The 22,250-nt window shown below is 40.0% G+C and overlaps 1 non-coding gene across 1 annotated transcript; it reads left to right on the top strand.

Moving 5' to 3' along the window:
- The first annotated feature begins 21,295 nt into the window (after positions 1–21,295).
- Positions 21,296–21,402, top strand: LOC133793143 (small nucleolar RNA R71). The gene has a single exon (XR_009874603.1). It is a non-coding gene; the product is annotated as a small nucleolar RNA R71 (small nucleolar RNA).
- The last annotated feature ends 848 nt before the right edge of the window (positions 21,403–22,250 follow it).

Genomic DNA, 22,250 nt, shown 5'->3' with positions numbered 1-22,250 from the left:
CGTGGATTTTGGTTCAAGTCGGGACTTAGTTGGAAACTCATAGCAACAGTTATGGATTTTATAAGTTTAACCTATAGTTTAGAAATATTAATTATAACATAAGGTTTGATTAATATTGTTGGTCCTAGAAATATTGTTCATTATAATATAAGGTTTAGATAGAATTAATAAGAACGTGGCACTTATCACAAGCATGTTTATTAAGGATTTAAGTATTTTTGATGAATAATTTAATTAAAATAAAGATCTAGAAGCTTTAGAACCATCCAGTAGCTGTTAGGATCACATTTTTACTCAGTCAAATCTATTTAATCAATTCAAAATATGCTAAAAAAGTGCAAATATGTGTTTGATATATCAACATATGCCGATATATCGCAGCTATAGGGGTCGATATATCGCCTACGGGAGATACAGAAAATACGTCGACTTCGCACGAACGAAAGCACGAAGGCTCGAGGTATAGGTCCAGGCGATATATCGCCCAGGGTAGACAATATATCGCCTCTGGGGGACATTTTTGAAACTTGAGGATTTAAATTTAAAAACAGCCTTAACCACTTGGACTTGCTCTTGAACGATTTTGACCGAGTTCTGGGCATCTGTTGAATGAAAATTCAAATCTTTTTCATTTTATATTCATTTATTTATTCATTTTAAAAGGGGTTAGTTTCACTCCTTGAACTCTATAAATAGGACCTAGTACTCAGCCATTTCACTCATCATTCAATCATTGTTCAGAGCCTCCATGCTGCTAAGGTTACTATAGAGGGAAACACTTGGGTTTTGGGCTAAAACCTTTTCCAATCTAAGTTTTTCTACACACTTGGGAAGTAAGACAGAGTGTTATTTGATATTGAGGTGTAGATCAAAGTCATAGTTCATCCAAGGTATTCTTATCCTTAAGTTCAATTCTTCATGGTTCTTTAGGTTTCTTTTGTTTTCATTCAAATCCTAACTCTTTGTTATGATTCTTGGTTAGGTGTTTAAGTTCTTTGAAACTTAAGGTTTTCGGTAAGTTTCCACGTTGATGGTTTAGTTCTCTTTTTTATCTCCTTTCTCTTTTGAAACTCAGGGTTTACTGTTGATTTTAGGAGTATTCCAAATCCCCGTTCTTGTCTCCATATCCTGGTTTTTGGTAAGGAAAATAGGTTAGATTATATGTGTTTATGTGTTTATGTTATGATATGTTTTATGCTATGATATGATATTTAATATGATATATGTTTTGTAGTCACTTGGGCATATGACTTGCTTAGATAGCAAGCCCCAAGAATTTTTATCATTTTCGTGGTTTAGAGTTATGATTTACCCTACCTCGATTAGTAGATAGAGGACCTAGATGGGTTATCATATACTATAGTTGTGATTTGGCCTACCTCGATTAGTAGACTGAGAACCTAGATGGTTTTATCACATACCACGTTAATGAGTTAATGGCCATTAATATTGTAGTTCTATATGATATACGTTTTTATAGTCATATTATTTATAGTATATGCTTTATGATATAGTCTTATGTTTATGATTTATGACATATATGCTCTTAGTAGATTTTCCTTGCTAGGCATTAGGCTCATTCCTTTATTTTTAGATGGTGCAGAAAAATGAGCATGGAAGGGGGGGAGGGGGAGGAGCATTCGTGGCAGCTTGGCATGTGCGTTGAGGATGAATGGAATGAATGGACTGCTAGAAGATCGAGGATGACATTGATTTTAAGTCTTTTGATTTATGTTTTATGTATTTCCGCACTTAATATTTAAACAGTTGATTAAAGTTATGTTCTTATGTTTTATGTACTAAACAATAGGTACCCATACTTTACTTTGTATTTGGCACAATATTTTGGGTTTTAATTAAAGTTATATTATTTCTTATATATGTATTCAAATTAGTAGTTATGTTTAGTAGTTTTTAATGGTCTGAGATCTAGAATTAGTCGGGGCATTACAGTTGGTTTCAGAGCCCACAATTCATATGCATGAAGTTCTCCTTGATACACACGTACAAGCTCTGAATCTAACCACCAATGTAACGCCCTACTTCCTTAGAGCTGTTACTAAGTGAGTTTAAAAACGTGCCTTCATCTCGCTAATCGAGGTTTTAGATCAAACAGTGTAATTAAGCGGTAAACAGAGGAAAAACCCTAGAAATAATAATTTCCATAGATAACATTTGGGATCCTAGAATACAATTTAGAAATGTTTACAACATAATAACTAAACCAAGTCGACTAGATGACAAAATCAGAGTTTATTTACAAGCATCTCCCAAAATTCTCTTGCCGTGGCAGCCAGACTGGCCAAACATGTACACGCCGCCCCACGCCTGCTATACTCATGGTTGGTTGATCTTCACCTTACCCTTACCTGCACCATAAAGCATCTGTGAGCCGAGGCCCAGCAAGAGAACCCACAAACAGATAACATATGCAACATATATATCACGCACTTAAATAGGCCACCAATTGGCTAAACACATACGGCCTAGCCATCCTAGGCGTTTACCAAGCCCTGGATCTGCAGACCACGCCGTGAGGATATCCCAGGTATCCTTCTAGGGACTCGCCCTGGCAACTCGCACTCCATGTGCTCAACGCTGCTCCCGGACCCTTGCCGTTGTTGACCTTGCACTCAACGTGCCCAACGCCGTTTCCGGCCCTTCGCCGTTCTTGGTCTACACCGTTCTCGGCTCAAGCCGACCATTCACATCATAATACACATAGCATAACAAGAAAGTATAGAATTCTAGCATAATCAGATAAAGGGCTACGCCCCGCAGTTCTAACATATTGAGCTTGGCCCTACATATCAATCCATTCAAACACACTGGGCTCAGCCCTGCATTTCAGTCCATTCAAACACATTGGGCTCAGCCCTGCACACAAGCTCTATGGGAACAAGGGTTCTTTTACCTGAGTTCCGAGCATTCTGAGCACCGATGCCCCGAGCACAGTCCTCTAACTGGAGCCTCGCCGAAATCCCTAGTCACAACACATTAACAATATCCAGTCATCAAGTTCTAATCCAATGAATACCTTCGAGCCACAACCCTAACCTCCGGAACCTTGAATTCTATCAATCCGGGTGATAAAATCCATCTCGAGCCTTAACCATTGAATTCCCAAGCCTAAACACCCTTAAAAATTCAAACTAGCACTAAGGGCCGCGACCCCACCCTCAAGAGCCGCGGCTAGCCTCAAAACAGAGGCTAGCACCACACTGACCCCCACACGGGCCGCAGCGCGCCCACCAAGCGCCGCGGCGCGCGTGAACCTTCTCGGCCTCCCATGGCCGCGCGCGCACAAGGGCCGCACGCGCACACGGGCCGCACACGCACACGGGCCGCGCGCGCACCCCTCCTAGGGCCGCGGATCTCTCCAACGAACCCAGATTTTCCTCCATTTTTCTACACCTTTCCTCAAGCTAATTCACCCAAAACTCACCTATCAAACCCAGATATTTAACACATATGCTCCAGCTCAATAACAGCACTAAAACCCCATCAAAATCTACTCCAAAACCCAACTAAAATACTCAAGAACATACCAAACTTAACTAGCATGCACACTCTAGCAAACCAGCAAAAATTCTCAACATTATCCCCATAATTAAAGCTTACCTTACTGAATTCAATCCCTGTAGTTGATCCTCAATCCTCAAGCTTTAAGCTCCTGAATTTCCTCAGCCCAAATCCTTGCTTAAGCTAGCTTACACCATATTCCCTTGAGTTGTTTCTTAGAGAGTGAAAGAGAGAGAGATGAAAATGGTAAGAGATGCTATCCTTAGCTGAAAACAGAAATATAAGTCGGTTCCCTAAAGCTTCCAATTAATTCCCCTTTTTTGTTTTATTCAGCTTAAGTCTATGTGGTACCTCAAGGCTCGGGGTACCAAAATATCCCCAAGGGCAAAATGGTAAATTTCCCCAATATTCCCGCCTAGACATTCTATCCTCAAATATATCTCCAAATATTTATTTTCATGTCCCGATAATCCCATAACACACCTAGTACCCAAACTACCCCTCGACTCACCCCGAGTCGGAATCTCAACCCCGTTGTGACTCTCTGGCTAACTGCTCCCCAGGACTGTCTCGGATCGTGCTGCACGGACATATCACATATATATAACATATATCACATTCATGCCCCTAATATCCAGACGGACCCACATGCACATTTAACTCACTAAACATGCATCACTATCACATACTCACATTAATTCACCCATTAACATATTAAAGCATATTAAGTCATTTATTGCCCTCCAGGCACACTAATCAAGGCCCTAAGCCCGATTAGCAAATTTGGGTCGTTACAGCCAATGTAAGTGTTTATGTTTATTATGTTTATGTCTATGTTGTTAGCTAACATTTAAACCATTATGTTTTCAGTTATAATGGATGGAGCCTTAACCTATCAGGATATCCAAGCCATTAAGGCATTAAAAAGGATTAGAGAGGCAAGGAATACAATAGGAGTGTTAGAAAGAATCACTCAGAGACTGATGTTATTCCACATGGAGATAGTTCACCTTCAAACTACTAAGCAAATTTTGATGAGAGCTACGGAACAGTATGTCCTAGTAATTAGGCTTTTTAAAGATTTTCCTTCTGTAATTTTATCATTAGAAGAAATATGGGAGACTATAGATGATGATGATTTACCGGTAGCCATGAGATATTATTTTCTCATACTTAGGTTCACCTCTAAGTTGGAATTTCAATTCACTAATGAACAAAAGCATAGCACCTTCATGAATCTTCGCCGAGGTAATTTTGAGGCTCAAGAAAATGATGAATATGAAGAAATAGATGATGACATGTTAGATGAAGGGTCAAGTGTAGAAGATCCTGATTTTTAGATTTACCCTAGTTATGTTAGTTTAGTTTAGTTTATTTATTTATTTACTTATTTTATTTATGATTATACTTAGTCAAAACCTTTTTCCAAATGAATAAAGTTGTTATTTTTGAATGACATGTATGCGTTTGATTTTTTTTACAATCATAATAAATAATAAATTCTATAAATAATGACCAAGTTTGGTTAGGGTGGATACAAATCAATGGACCAGGTTCTGTATTGAGAGTTTAGGGGGCCATAGTACTGGGAACAATTTTAATGATCCTAGCCCTCCCTCAATATGGTTAACTTTGGAACAACGACGAGTTTCGAGCCTGAGAATTAAGTCATATAGGATAATTAGAAATAGACTTAGAAAATAATAAAGATGGCTAATTTTCTAAGTATAGAAACACACCCTAATTATAAAGAAGACTTACATAATTTTTCATAGAAATCATAACTAATAGGTCCGAGTTATGTTTGCTTAGACTAAGTTTTGCCTTAGAACCTATTAGGGTAAGTTCTGACATGTTTTTCTCGACTGTTAGAACTTTGCTGAAGATGTCGCTCAAAAGGTCTGCACGCACGAGCGGCAATGCCTCCAGCACTGCCAATGAAACTAATGAAGCCCCTCCAGTCCGAAGAAGGGGAACTCGTGCTACCAATGCTGCTGCTAATAGAAGTGCACCGCCTCTGGTTGACAACACTGTTGAAATTTTTCGGCTACGACAACAAATGGAAGAGCTGCTATAGCAACAACGAAAACAGACACAGCCTCAGACTCAGCCCCAGCCCCAGCCTCAGCTACAATTGCAGCCTCATCCAACTGTTCAAGTGCCCTAGCAAGTAGGTTTGTATGGGGGATGGCCAATGGCGAACTATGTGCCTTACCCAACTCAGTACATAGAGCTAGTCTATGAGCGATTCCGTAAGCAACACGCTCCAAACATTGAAGGGACAACCGACCCCTTCGAGGCAGAAGAATGGCTCAGGAATGTAGAGTCGATCCTTGCACACATGAACCTCGGCAACGCAGATCGCATATCTTGTGTTTCATTTCTTCTGAAGAAGGATGCTAGAATCTTGTGGGATTTAGTACAGCAAACTCATGACGTCGCCACCATGACATGGACTAGATTTTTGGAGCTCTTTCACAAGAAGTATTACAACTCGGTAGTCATCGCTACAAGGGTAGAAGAGTTTGCCAGCCTGAAGTAGGGCAATCTTACAGTAGTCGAGTATGCTCGACAGTTCAATCGTCTAGCCAAATTCATGCCGAAATTGGTCCCAACCGACTTCTAGAGGTTCACCAAGTTCACCAGGGGACTTAGACCAAAGATTGAGCTAGGAGTCAAGCTTGCAAACCCTGAAACCACTTCCTACGCCGATGCTTTAGAAATGACTATAGAGGTAGAGAGGCTTCAGGCAAATGTTAGTAAAGAAAAGGCTAGCAAGTCTGAACCTAAGCAACAAAATCAACCTTAGAATGGTCGGAACCACAGCAACAACCATCAGCATAGCAACAATAATGGCTATATGAGAAGGCATCCTAATAGTAAGCAGGCCGACAATGACAAAAGAGCACGAACAAATAATGGAAATAATAGGTCGGGTTCAGTAGAATACCCACAGTGCTCCAAATTCCAAAAGAAACATCCTGGGGAGTGTCATGCAAACACCAAAGGATGTTACAATTACGGAAAGGAAGGGCATTGGAAGAGGGAATGTCCATAGCTCAAGCAAGAAGAGAAGAGGGATAATAAGATGGTTCCAGCCAGAGTCTTTGCCTTGACCTAGGGAAAAGCTGAAGCTAGTAACAAAGTGATCATAGGTTAGATTCCTATCCTCGATAATATATGTTCAATATTATTTGATTCGGGAGCAACACACTCGTATATCTCGTTAGGAATGATAGAGAAATTAGACAAACCTTCTGAAAGATGTAGATCTAGGTTTGTGACAGAATTGCCTTCGGGTGAAGTAGTCCTATCATCACGGATAGTACGAGGTGTACCTATCAAAATCGAGGGCACATAACTAGAAGGAGACCTGATAGATCTAGAAATCAAAGACTTTGATGTAAAACTGGGAATGGATTGGCTAGCAAGGCATGGCGCAACCATCGACTGTCGACGTAAGCAAGTGATGTTCGAAACTCTTGACGATCAGAAACTATGTTTTATGGGAAAGGTTTCAGGACTACGAACACCTCTTATCTCATTTCTCAAAGCTCAGAGGATGATAGAGAAAGGATGTCACGCATTCTTAGTAAGTGTCACGGATGTGGCAAAGGAAACACCACTAAAGGTTGGAGACGTCCGCATTATAAAGGAATTTCCAAAGATATTTCCTACCGACTTACCAGGGTTGCCGCCTACTCGGGATATTGACTTCACAATCGACTAGTACCGAGAACCGAGCCTATCTTAAAGGCACCATACCGAATGGCACCAACCGAACTCAAGGAGTTAAAGACGTAATTGCAAGAACTTTTAGATTTGGGCTTCATTAGCCAAGCCATTCGCCATGGGGAGCACCAGTTCTATTTTTTAAGAAGGATGGAAGCATGCAGATGTGTATAGATTACCGCGAGCTGAATAAGGTGACAATTAAGAATAAGTACCTGCTACCCCGGATCGATGACTTGTTTGATCAACTCTGAGGAGCGACCGTGTTTTCTAAGAATGATCTACGGTCTGGGTATCACTAGCTCAAGGTACAGGAAGAAGATATTCTGAAGACAACTTTTAGAACTCGATATGGACATTACGAGTTTCTAGTTATGTCTTTTGGTCTTACCAACACTCTAGCTGCATTTATGGATTTAATGAATCGGGTCTTCAAGGATTACTTGGATAAATTCGTCGTAGTGTTCATGGATGATATTTTGGGGTACTCCAAGAACGAAGTCGAGCACGGGGAACACTTAAGAATGACTATGATGCGATTGAAGGAGCATCAACTTTACGCCAGGTTCAAGAAGTGCAAATTTTGGCTTTCGCAAGTAGCGTTCCTCAGCCTTATAGTATCCAAAGACAGATTTGTTGTAGACCCAGCTAAGCTAGAGGCTATGAAGGATTGGCCAAGACCTAAGAATACGTCAGAAGTTAGAAGTTTTCTCGAGATAGCAGGCTATTATCAGAGGTTTGTAGAAGGTTTTTTCAAGATAGCCACTCTGCTTACCAACCTGACTCGGAAACAACAAAGGTTCAAATGGACGGATAGATGTGAAGAGAGCTTCCAGTTGCTCAAGGATAAGCTATGCTCAGCACTAGTACTTAGTGTACCGACACCCAATGACAAGTTTTTGTGATGCGTCGAAGCAAGGTTTGGGTTGTGTGCTGATGCAAAATGACAAAGTGATAGCCTACGCCTCAAGGCAGCTAAAGGAATATGAACAATGCTATACAACGCACGATATGGAGTTGGTAGCGGTGGTTTTTGCATTGAAAATCTGGTGCCACTATCTTTATGGAGAACGATGTGAGATTTATACGGACCAAAACAACTTAAAATATTTCTTCACACAAAAAGAGCTCAACATGAGGCAGCGTAGGTGATTAGAACTAGTAAAGGATTATGACTGGGAAATCCTATACCATCCAGGAAAAGCAAATGTAGTTGCAGATGCGCTAACCCGAAAGAGTTACGAAAATCTAGCAGCATTATCCAGAATAGAAAAGCTGCTACAGCAAGAGTTGATCAATGCCGAAATAGAAGTAGTCATTGGTCAACTGGCTAACTTGTCCATCCAGTCAAATCTATTAGATGATATACAGATCGGGCAAGGGCATGATGACACATTAGTAACACATATGGCTGCAGTAAAAGAAGGCAAGGCCACATGTTTCTCTATATCAGGACAGGGGTTCTTGAGATATAAGGGACGGGTATGCGTGCCGAATGACCATGGAATTAAGATGAAGGTTTTAGAAGAGGCACACAATACCCTATATTCAGTTCACCCAGGGTCGACTAAGATGACTCGCGACCTTAAGGCATTATATTGGTGGTCGAGAATGATGAAAGACGTAGCAGAGTACGTGTCCAAATGCCTAGTATGTTAGCAAGTAAAAGTGAAACATTAGCGACCTGCAAACTTATGGAAACCTCTTAGTATTCCGGAATGGAAGTGGGAAGATATAGCCATGGACTTCGTGACAAGATTACCACGAACAAATAAGTAGCACGACTCGACTTGGGTAGTGGTAGACAGACTAACCAAGTCCGCTCACTTCCTGCCTGTTCCACGTACACTGCAGACCAGTACACATAAATTAATGTTAGAGAAATAGTACGACTGCATGGAATCCCTAAGACCATAGTATCCGATAGAGGATCGGTGTTTACATCGAGATTTTGGGGAAGCTTGTAGCAAGTCATGGGTATCAAGTTAAGTCTTAGCATGACATTTCATCCTGAAATCGACGGTCAGGCCCAGCGTACCATACATATTTTAGAAGATATATTGCACGCTTATGTACTAGAATTTTGAGGATTGTGGAGTAAGTATTTGCCACTAATAGAGTTCTCCTACAACAATAGCTACCAAGCAACGATCGGTATGGCATGATATGAGTTACTTTATGGAAGGAAGTGCCGATCTTCGTTACATTGGGACAAGGTAGGAGAAAGAAAACTTCTTGGACCTGAAGCTGTTAGAGAGGCTCAGGATGCAGTGGCGCTGATTAGAAAGTGTATGCTTGCTGCTCAGAGCCGACATAAAGGTTATGCGGATGCCAAGTGGTGAGATGTGGAATTCAAAGTCAGAGATTAAGTCTTCTTAAAGATATCTCCTATGAAAGGTGTGAAGCAGTTTGGGAAGAGAGGCAAACTTAGTCCCCGGTTTATAGGTCCTTTTGAGATATTGGACAAGGTGGGAACAGTTGCGTATAGATTAGCTCTACCGCCAGCTCTAGCAGATAGTCATAATGTGTTTAACATCTCGATACTGCGTTGATATGTGTCAGACCCATCTCACATCCTCAAGTACAATACGTGAGCACTCTAGAAAGACTTGAGTTACGAGGAATGACTGGTTAGCATCCTAGATAGAGGGATGAAGGAATTACGGTCTAAGAGTATTTCAATAGTCAAATTCCTATGGAGAAATAGTTCAGAACATGAGGCAATGTGGGAGTAGGAGGAAGACATCTTAGCACGGTATCCAGAATTGTTTGGTAAGTAAATTTCGGGGACAAACTTCTTTTAAGTAAGGGAGAATTGTAGTGTCTCAGAATTTTACTTAGCTAGACAGTAGTAGAAGTAGCTAGTAGTAGCTTATAGTATGTTAGTTTTCATGAATTTTGGTTCAAACCAGGACTTAGTTGGAAACTCATAGCAACATTTATGGATTTTATAAGTTTAACCTATAGTTTGGAAATATTAATTATAACATATGGTTTGATTAATATTGCTGGTCCTTGAAATATTGTTCATTATAACCTAAGGTTTAGATAGAATTAATAAGAACGTGACACTTGACACAAGCATGTTTATTAAGGATTTAAGTATTTTTGATGAATAGTTTAATTAAAAGAAAGATCTAGATGCTCTAGAACCTTCCAACAGCTATTCGGATAAAATTTTTACTCAGTCAACGTTGTTTAATCAATTCAAAATATGCTGAAAAAGTGCAAATATGTGTTTTATATATCAACATATGTCGATATATCGCAGCTATAGGGGCCGATATATCACCTACGGGAGATACAGAAAAAAAGTCAACCTCGCACGAACGAAAGAACGAAGGCTTGGGGTATAGGTCCTGGTGATATATCACCCAGGGTAGGAGATATATCACCTCTGGGAGACATTTTTGAAACTTGACGATTTAAATTTAAAAACTGCCTTAACACTTGGACTTGCTCTTGAAAGATTTTGACCGAGTTCTGGACATTTGTCAAACAAAAATTCAAATATTTTTCATTTTATATTCATTTATTTATTCATTTTAAAAGGAGTTAGTTTCACTCCTTGAACTCTATTAATAGGACCTAGTACTCAGCCATTTCACTCATCATTCAACCATTGTTCAAAGCCTCCAAGCTGCTAAGGTTACTGTAGAGAGACTTGGGTTTTGGGCTAAAAGCTTTTCCAATCTAAGTTTTTCTACACTTAGGAAATAAGACAGAGTGTTATTCGATATTGAGGTGTAGATCAAAGTCATAGTTCATCCAAGGTATTCTTATCCTTAAGTTCAATTCTTCATGGTTCTTTAGGTTTCTTTTGTTTTCATTCAAATCCTAACTCTTTGTTATGATTCTTGGTTAGGTGTTTAAGTTCTTTGAAACTTAAGGTTTTCGGTAAGTTTCCACGTTGATGGTTTAGTTCTCTTTTTCATCTCCTTTTTCTTTTGAAACTCAAGGTTTACTGTTGATTTTAGGAGTATTCCAAATCCCCGTTCTTGTCTCCATATCCTGGTTTTTGGTAAGGAAAATAGTTCAGATTATATGTGTATATGTTTATGTTATGATATGATATGTGATATGATATCTGTTTTGTAGTCACTTGGGCATATGACTTCCTTAGATAGCAAGCCCCAAGAATTTTTATCATTTTCGTGGTTTAGAGTTGTGATTTACCCTACCTCGATTTGTAGACACAGGACCTAGATGGGTTATCATATACTATAGTTGTGATCTAGCCTACCTCGATTAGTAGACTGAGGACCTAGATGGTTTTATCACATACCACGTTAATGAGTTAATGGCCATTAATATGGTAATTCTTTATGATATACGTTTTTATAGTCATATGTTTTATATTATATGCTTTATGATATAGTCTTATGTTTCTGATTTATGACATATATGTTTTCAGTAGATTTTCCTTGCTGGGTGTTGCGATATTTTATGTTGTGCAAGTGCACACAGTCGCAGTTCGTAATAAAATGGTAAAAACCAAGTATCGTCCTCAAAGACTGATTTATCAATTACCAATCAATTAATCCTTTAATTCTATTTGATTAAACAATTATCAGAGATTTTAAACTAAGAAAAATACTAACGAAGCACAATGAAGAATTAAAAAAATTAACAAAGAAAATACAATTAGGAAAATTATGATCCTCTATTTTTCCACCCTATTATTTCCTAATGCAAGCATCTATATCCCCTTCTCCCTATTCAAGAATAAGTTGCAACAATAATTCATAATCTGGTCAAGACTTATGAAATTCAATCTAAATGACAACTTCCTATATTTCTATGGTAAGTTGAATCATGTAGAGGGCATTAGCCACGCAACTCAGAAAATAAACAAATAATCTAGATACTTTCGTTCTAAATTAAATTTGCATCCAAACAATCAAAGCATATCAAATTTCACTTTTCAGATTTCAATTTGATTCATAAAATAGCAATTAGAGGTGATCAATCAATAATCGCACAATTAACATAGATTGCAATGAATTGAAAGAGATGAAGAAGAATATCAATTTTGCATTAAACCATAACAAGGGTTTCCAAAAGATTCACATAAAAGCCCTAAAAGAAAATTTAGCCTATGATATTCATTCTAGCCATATAATAGTTCAATTACAAACATGAAAATTAACAGAAAAAGATGAAAAACTCAGGGACGAATCCTCCAATATGGTGTTCTTACTCCAGCCGTCGTTGTCCTCTTTAGCCCTCTTTCAGTCACCTATATGATTCCAAAAAAAACCTACTAAAAGTTCCCTCTGGAAAAGACTGAATTGCCCATCAAAAATAGCCAGGTATATCAGGAATCGCGACCCCAGCGCTGTAGCGCTACCCTTGTAGCGCTGTAGCGCTAAACTCAGAGCCAAAATGGGGGAAAATCTGGGCACCAGCGCTGTAGCGCTCTTTTGGTAGCGCTGTAGCGCTAAAGTCAGTGCCAAGCCTCTTCAAGATTTCTTCCTAGCGCTACGGCGCTCCTAAGGTAGCGATGTAGCGCTACTTACAGAGCCAACAAAAGTCACAAATCCGTCTCGATTTCATTCCATTTTCGCTCCTTTCCAATGTTTGCATCACTTAACATTAATCACCCTGAAACAAGAACAAACGAGCATAATTCCGAACTAAAATAATCCTAACTAATGAAAAATAGCCTAAAAACTAGGACCATAAACGAGCCTAAAACTCGTTTATCAAACTCCCCCAAACTAAATCTTTACTCGCCCTCGAGTAAATCCTAAGTTAAACTGACAAAACGAAACAAACACAAAACGAACACACTAAACCATGATTACCATCTATACTGCTTTGCCAAAACTCATGAAATCTCAATTGCAATAACAATAACCAGAATTTCAGCTCAATTGCCTTAAAGTCCAATTTGTAAAATTCAATTAGGGAAATCAAAAATATATCATGAAAATGACTGCAACATATGGACTCTATCATATATGCTCAACTCCTTCGAGACAATTCCACAAACCAAATTTTTAATATGCTTGCATTACTTGACCTTCTCCACTAATGTCAATAACACGTGTTTTGAAATCAAAAGGACTTTCACAGGTTATAGCGTTAGGCTTAGGCAGAGGTAGATAAAATTGTCATTTGAGCTTAATCGTTACCATAAGCATACAACCTTAAAACCAGCCAAATTTTTCTTTACCACCCCAAAAATCACCCTTTTATACAATTAGAGAGAAAGATTACAACACTTTTCATTTTCTTATATATATATATATATATATTTTTCTGAATCACACTCCCCCAAACTAAAGATTTTCCATATCTATATAATCGAGGAGTGTGACAAAGTGATTCTCTTTTTTTTTTTTTTTTTATATTTTCTCAAAGACTTCTCTCTCTCTTCTTTTGGTACAATCATACTACATTCCTTACTATTTTTCATTCTTCTTTCCCACAAATTATATGCTTATGATAACAAAGGAAAAGGAAAACAAAAATAATGACGTTAGGAAATTTAGGCTCAAATAGTATAATCAAGAACAAAAACCAAGTTTAAGGCTCAAAAAGGGTGACTAAGGATAATTAAATTAAGGTTGGCTTGAAAGGCACAATCGATCCAATAAAATTGCCTAAATCACTTTTCTAAACACATGTCATCAAGGATTTCGCCTCAAAGGCCAAACAATGCAAGTTCTATCAAATTCAAATTGTCATACCACCAACCCTAGTCAAACATATATAATAAACTCCAAAATGTTGCATTTTCAAAACATATTAAAAATTTCCCACAAAACTTTTAAATTAAACTCTAAAACAATTGACCCAAGCACACAGTTGAATTCAATTTCTTTTTCACGAGCAAAGCCAAAGCAACAACAGACACGAATGATGGTTTAACAATTACACTAACAACACAGAAAATAACACAACAGACTAAAAATTAAACTAAACAACGCACAAAACAAAACAAAACAAAATAAGCTCTCCCCCAAACTTAAAATGCACATTGTCCCCAATGTGATAAAGAAAAGAACAAGGGAAGAGAACTTACCTGACCAGCCACATCAGTATGGCGGTGGTGGTGGATGGAACGAAGGACCTTCGAAAGGTTGAGATTGCGGAGGTTGAGGTGCAGGAAAACCAGTAAAGGACAGGGGTGGAGGCGGAGGGTAAAACGGAGAGTACGGTGGATAGGGTGGAGGTGGAGCAAAATAAGTGCGATCCGAATCATCTAGCGACCAGCGGTTCACCAAATTGTTTAATTAAGCCACATGACTCACTTCATAATCATATCGCTGGCCCAAGTACTGATTCACCATATGCTGCTGCTGAACCACATATTGATTCTGTTGGATTAGATAATCCAACTTCTCATTAACTTACTGCAAGCTTGAATTGCTACCGCCACCCAATAAAACTGGTTCATCTTCCTCCTCCACAACAGCTTCCACATGGCGCTTTCCTTTTTTTCTTGCTTGCGGCACATATAAAGAAGGCTCAGGATAGTCGTTCATCAAATTAATGGATAATGGTTGCTGCAGCGAATGATAGATATCAATAACAAACTCTGGGACACCAGCCTTACAGCACAACATCGTGATGACTGATCCATGGGCTAAACCTCCAGTAGTGTGCCCTTTTTCAATGAAATTGATGTTGGCCTTGATCCAAATACCCGGATTAACACTCATCCCCTGCATCAATGCATACATCAATAAGGCTCAATCTTTAGTCATATCAGATACATGACTAACGGGCATGAATCGAGCACACACAAAGAACACCCAAAATCTCGCCTCCATGTTAAGCTGGCATGAGGCTATACTTTTAGGGAGGCTGCCAGATAAATTCCAAGGGGCGCCTTCAAAACAAAATTTATCCGCCACAGCCGCAAAATCAATAGATCCGTTCAAGAATTGGGCATATTCCTCCTCCTCCTGTTTGATATGCGGGGCTTTGAACACCTTATTAATCGCTTCAGCATTGAAGGGCACACGTTTCCCTCGAACAAAGACTGTGTCATTGTGTTTATCTCGTAAGTTGGCATAAAACTCATACACCAACGACACATTATCCTGTGCCAGCCTAGTTACAAAATCGCCCCATTTCCTATTCATGAGATTCGCCCGAACCCGTTCAAAAATCGGATGAGCAAACGGTTCAGACTGAAATTCTACTTCACGCTCGGGAATCAAAGGCTTCCTGACAAATTTCTCATACCGCTCCTGAGCCTTGAAATTGATAAACCGAGTCTCATCATACTCATGCTCAGAACTATCTTCCCTAGGCTGAGACGCAGATGCTTGCCCCTTTCCCTTGTCCTTATTTCTGTCCGCTCTACTCTTGGGTGCCATTATCTATATTATCACCAAACCACAAGACAAAATTTTTACAGCACCTCCCCTATCAATGGACCATTTTCCTCTTCACAAACAGTGACAATATTCAACCTTTCAAGCAAATCAACTAAAATCCCCAAACCCAAACCAGAGAAAGGATTCACCCTCATCAATCAATCAAGGCCAGCCAATCCCAAATATCACAACAAAACAAATCGGAGGAGAGGGAAGAAGACCACTTACCAAACCATTGCAATAGATTCCCTTATGCTTGAATGTGAATACCCCCTTCAGAATTTCCACTTTTTGCAAGAAATTAGATCAATGAATTCCTAGGGTTTCAAAATAGATTTGGGGCAAAATTGAAATAGGTTGGAAAGAAAGGGAAGAAAGAAGGAAATAAAAGGAAGAATGAAGGAAAGATGGAGGGTGTGTGGAGAAATTTCTGGGAAAAAGGGCTGCAATGGAAAGGCTATGGAGGTTATGGAGAGGATGGGAAGAAAAAAATAAGGATGAAGAAAAAGAAAGAAGAGGAAATGAGGGAGAAAATCGCACCTTTCTGATTTTTAAGGAAATTCCTGGGCCGAGCGCTATAGCGCTATAGGAGTAGCGTTGTAGCGCTCGTACGCGAATTTGGATTTGGCTTCTGGAACCAGCGCTAGTATAACAGCGATGTAGCGCTTGTTGACCCCCGAATGTTCTGTCCTTCTCTGAGAAGAGCGCCATAGCGCTGCAAGTATAGCGCTGTAGCGCTATGGCGCCTGAAATCACCACATTGTTGTATTTTCCATTTTTTTTTTATTATTATTATTTTCTATTTTTTTCACGATTTTCACGGTTTAAAAAAAATACATGAAAATAAAAAAAACAACTAAAAACTAAATCCCAACATTGTTCAAAACCAAATAAAATAAAATAAATTTACAACTGAGAATGCCTCCTCAAAGCGCTGTCTTTAACGTTATTTAGCCGGATGCTGGATCCCTCTTCAAAGAGGCTTCAGAAGGAGGACAGACTTTGCTTGATCAAAAGTACCACCCAAGTAAGGTTTCAATCTCTTCCCATTGACTTTCAAGGAATCACCTGAATTGCCCCGAACTTTTACAGAACCATATGGAAAGACGTGAACAACAGTGAATGGCCCTGACCATCTTGACTTCAATTTGCCAGGAAACAGTCGCAGTCTTGAATTGAATAGAAGTACCTGCTGCCCTAGTTGGAATTCTTTTCTGATTAAGTTCTTGTCATGCCAAGCCTTTTTTCTTTCTTTATAAATCTTGGCATTCTCATAAGCCTCATTTCTGAACTCGTCAAGTTCATTCAGTTGCAACAGCCTTCGTTCACTAGCGGCATTCCAATCAAAATTCAACTTTTTCATAGCCTAGAATGCCCTGTGCTCCAATTCAACTGGCAGATGGCACGCTTTACCAAACACCAACCTGTAAGGAGACATGCCTATTGGTGTTTTGAATGCAGTTCTGTATGCCCAAATCGCATCATCTAACTTTTTCGACCAATTCTTCCTCGAACTGTCAACGGTCTTCTCCAGGATGCTCTTGATTTCTCTGTTCGAAACTTCAGCTTGCCCATTTGATTGAGGATGGTAAGGCAAAGCTTTTCAGTGATAAACTCCATAACGAGCCAGCAATGCATCCAGTTGATTATTCACAAAGTGTTTCCCTTCATCACTAATCAGAGCTCGGGGAGTGCCAAATCTAGTAAAAATATGTTTCTGCAGAAAATTAAGCACAGTTTTACCGTCATTGGCTCTAGTTGCTGTAGCCTCCACCCATTTGGATACATAATCCACTGCCAATAGAATGTATTCATTGTTGTAAGATGGTGGAAAAGGTCCCATGAAATCGATGCCCCATACGTCAAACAGTTCCACCTCAAGAATCCCACGTAAAGGCATTTCATTTCTCCTCGAGATATTACCAGTTCGCTGACACCTATCACAAGCTTTGACAAAAACATTGGCATCCTTGAATAATGAAGGCCAATAGAAACCACTTTGCAATACCCTGGCTGCTGTTCTTGATGCTCCAAAGTGCCCTCCGCATTGTTGAGTATGACAGTGATTAAGAATGGACTGCATCTCGTCTTCAGGAACACACCGTCTGATAATCTGGTCAACACAGTGCCTATAGAGAATAGGTTCCTCCCAATAGTAGTGTTTCACCTCAGAAAAGAATTTCTTTAATTGCTGCTTTGACATTTCAGGAGGCACAATCTTGGCAACTAAGAAGTTCACTATGTCTGCAAACCAAGGGACAGCTAAAGTTTCACTTACCCCAAACAACTGCTCATCAGGGAAGTGATCATTGATTTGCACTGCCTTCTTATTTTCAGTCTCCTCCAACTCAAGTCTAGAGAGATGATCAACCACCACATTCTCGCTGCCCTTCTTGTCACGAATCTCCAAGTCAAATTCTTGAAGCAAAAGAATCCATCGAATCAGGCGGGGCTTGTCATCTTTCTTTGACATCAAATATTTAATGGCAGAGTGATCAGTATAGACAATCACTTTGTTACCAATCAGATATGGTCTAAATTTGTCACAAGCAAGCACAATAGCTAGCAACTCTTTTTCTGTAGTGGCATAATTCAGCTGAGCATCATTTAGAGTCCGACTAGCATAGTAAATAGACTTGAATACCTTGTCAATCCGCTGTCCCAGAACTGCCCCCACTGCGTAGTCACTGGCATCGCACATCAACTCAAAAGGCAACTCCCAATTCTGAGCTATCACAATTGGAGCAGAAATAAGCTTTTCTTTCAAGAAATTGAAAGCCCTCAAACATTCGTCATTAAAATCAAAGACAACTCCATTCATAAGCAGATTTGAGAGAGGCTTGGACACTTTAGAGAAATCTTTTATGAATCTCCGATAGAACCCAGCGTGACCAAGAAAACTCCTAACGCCTTTGACTGAAACTGGTGGAGGCAGCTTTTCAATGGTAGAAATTTTTGCTCTGTCTACTTCAATTCCCTCACTTGAAATTTTATGGCCAAGAACAATCCCTTCTTTCACCATAAAATGGCATTTCTCCCAATTCAGCACCAGATTTGCCATCTTACAACGACGCAGCACGTTCTCCAAGTGACCCAAACAGAGGTCGAATGATGAGCCAAAAACAGAGAAATCATCCATGAAAATCTCAATACACCGATCTACCATGTCTGAAAATATGGCCATCATGCACCGTTGAAATGTTGCAGGGGCATTGCATAGTCCAAATGGCATTCTCCTGAAAGCAAATGTGCCATAAGGACATGTGAAGGTTGTTTTCTCTTGATCCTTTGGTGCAATAGCGATCTGATGATACCCAGAATACCCATCCAAGAAACAGTAGTAGCTATGGCCCGCCAATCTATCGAGCATCTGATCAAGGAAAGGCAAAGGAAAATGATCCTTCCTTGTGGCCTTATTGAGCTTGCGGTAGTCTATACAAATCCGCCACCCCGTTACAGTTCTTGTTGGAATGAGTTCATTGTTCTCATTTTTCACCACAGTCATTCCACCCTTCTTAGGTACCACTTGAACAGGGCTCACCCATGCGCTATCAGAAATTGGGTAGATCACCCCAACATCCAACCATTTAAGAATCTGCTCCAATACTACTTCCTTCATAGCTGGATTAAGTCTTCTCTGGGCCTCTATGGATGGCTTGCTATTCTCCTCCAACAAAATTTTATGCATCACTGTCGATGGGCTGATTCCTCTAATATCTGCCAAGGTCCACCCAATGGCCAATTTATGCTCCCTTAGAACCCTCAACAGTTTCTCCAATTCTACATTTGACAGGTCAGCTGACACAATGACAGGTAAGGTTTCATTCTCTCCTAGGTAAGCATAGCGCAAGTGATCTGGGAGGACCTTTAATTCCAACTGCGGTGGTTGCTGAATGGAGGTTAGCGATTTATCAGTCGCATCTGCTAGTTCTTGAAACTTCTTCCAATATGGTAAGAACGAGTTGATCCAGTTCACACATTCTCTGATCTCAGCATCACCATCATCGTCGCCTTCATCACCCAATAATACTGCCTCTAAGGCATCACTGCTCATTCTTCTCTTGGAGACTGCCTTTTCTATCATATCCACACTAAAACAACTGTCACTAGCCACCGGATACTTCATAGACTTGAAGACATTAAAGACCACCTCATCTCCTTGAACTCTAAGCTTAAGCTCTCCTTTGTGAACATCAATAAGAGATTGGCCTGTGGCTAGAAATGGCCTACCAAGAATAATTGGGACATCTGTGTCCTCCTCCATGTCTAGAACAATAAAGTCAGCTGGAAATATGAACTTATCCACCTTCACAAGAACATCCTCAATAATACCTCGTGGATGTGTTAACGATCGGTCTGCGAGCTGTAAAGTGACAGTTGTGGGTTTTGCCTCCCCCAAACCAAGTCTTTTGAACACTGATAAGGGCATCAAATTGATACTTGCCCCCAGATCACATAAGGCGTGCTTACATTCAAACTTGCCAATGGTGCAAGGTATGGTGAAACTCCCCGGATCTCTCAGATTTTGGGGTAATTTCCTTTGTAAAATAGCACTACACTCTTCAGTGAGCGCTACAGTCTCATAGTCCTCCATTCTCCTTTTCTTTGACAAAATCTCCTTCATGAACTTAACATAACTGGGCATCTGCTCCAAGGCCTCAGCAAAAGGAATGTTTATGTGTAGCTTTTTAAATACCTCAAGAAACTTAGAAAATTGTTTATCAAGTGTAGTCTTTCTAAGCCTCTGAGGGTATGGAACTCTAACTGGCTGCTTAATAACAACTGGCGGACTCTGTTCTGACTGTTGATGGTCTTCAGTAACCCTTTCTGAATCAGACTGTTCACCCATCCCTTTATTCTGAACCACTGCCTGTGGAGATCTAGGCTGCGTAGTTTGCTTCCCACTCCTCAGAGTAATTGCCTGTACTTGCTCCTTGGGGTTTACTTCAGTATTACTAGGCAAGTTTCCCTGGGGTCTGTTATTGAGCATATTGGCCAACTGCCCAACCTGTGTCTCAAGGTACCGAATAGAGGATCTGGTCTCAGTCATAAATTGAGTCTGAGTATTAGTAAGAGTCAACAAGGCAGCTTGCAGTTCATTAGGCCTCTCAGGTTGAGGTATTGATTGTTGAGGCCTAAACTGTTGTGATGATGAAGCTTGATTCATAGGTGGCTGAGGCATGTTATTCTGAAATTGGCCCTGAAACTGAGGTTGTTGGCCTTGATTATTCTTCCACGAAAAATTGGGATGATTTCGCCACCCAGGATTGTAGTTGTTGGAAAATGGATTATTGAGTGGCCTTTGAAAGTTTCCCACCGCTTGAACTTGGGCATGATCCATTGAGGTGTTATTATTTATACAGATAGGGCACTGATCGACAAAATGAGCACCACCACACATTTCACACCTCACTGCCATCTGAACCGCATTAGCAGATACACTGCTCTGTTGTAACTGCTTTGTCAGAGAGGCTACTTGCGCTGTTAGAGCAGTGATTGCATCCAGCTCATGCACCCCAGCTACCTTTCTGACTCCAGATGATCTTTCCTCAGACCATTGATGGTTATTTGTAGCCATGTCCTCTAGCAGCTCATAAGCTCCAGTTGCGCTCTTGCTCATAAAAGTGCCACCTGCTGCAGCATCAATAATAGTTCTAGTTGTTGGACATAAACCATTGTAGAAATTCTGTACTAGCATCCACTGTTCAATGCCATGATGAGGACATCTTCTCAGGAGTTCCTTAAACCGTTCCCAAGCTTCATACAGTGACTCTCCGTCATTCTGGCAAAAGTTATTTATCTCTCCCCTCAATTTAGCAGCCTTTGATGGAGGGAAGAATTTGGATAAAAATTTCTGAGCTAGATCTTGCCAGGTGACAATGGAGTTTGGCTGCAGAGAGTTCAGCCAACTTTTAGCTCTGTCCCTTAGAGAAAATGGGAAGAGCCTAAGCTTGATTGCGTCATCACTCACCCCATTATATTTGAAGGTTCCACACAACTCCAGAAAGTTGGACAAATGGGTGTGAGGATCTTCATAGGGCAACCCATTGAATTGCACAGAGGACTGCACCATTTGTAAAATAGCAGGCTTGATTTCGAAGTTGTTGGCCTCTACAGCTGGTGGGCGTATACTATTTTGTACTCCCGTCAGAGTGGGTAGCACATAATCTCTCAGGCTCCTCTCAGCAATGGTCTGAGCCTGAATCCCTTGTACAACTCCTGGATTTAGAACATTCCTGCCATCCCCGTCATTCTGTGCCATCTTCACAGAATTCTGGGCCTCTCTCTTGTTCTTTCTGATTTGATTGCAAGACTTTTCAATCTCGGGATTCAGAGGAACAAGTGTGGCTTTTCCTTTTCTGCCACGCATATACCAAAATTCACCTGAGATAGAAAAATTAAGCAACTAAATAGATTAGAAACAAATAAATTAAAATCAAATTAGAATAAAAATTAATTAGACTGATATTGATAATTATTTTCAGTCCCTGGCAACGGTGCCAAAAACTTGTTGAGATATTTTATGCTGTGCAAGTGCACACAACAAAAACTTGTTGCGATATTTTATGCTGTGCAAGTGCACACAGTCGCAGTTCGTAATAAAAGGGTAAAAACCAAGTATCGTCCTCAAGGACTGATTTATCAATTACCAATCAATTAATC

This window comes from Humulus lupulus, chromosome 7, assembly GCF_963169125.1.
Source record: "Humulus lupulus chromosome 7, drHumLupu1.1, whole genome shotgun sequence".
Lineage (NCBI taxonomy): Eukaryota > Viridiplantae > Streptophyta > Magnoliopsida > Rosales > Cannabaceae > Humulus > Humulus lupulus.
This window is presented reverse-complemented; position numbering and strand designations above follow the sequence as displayed.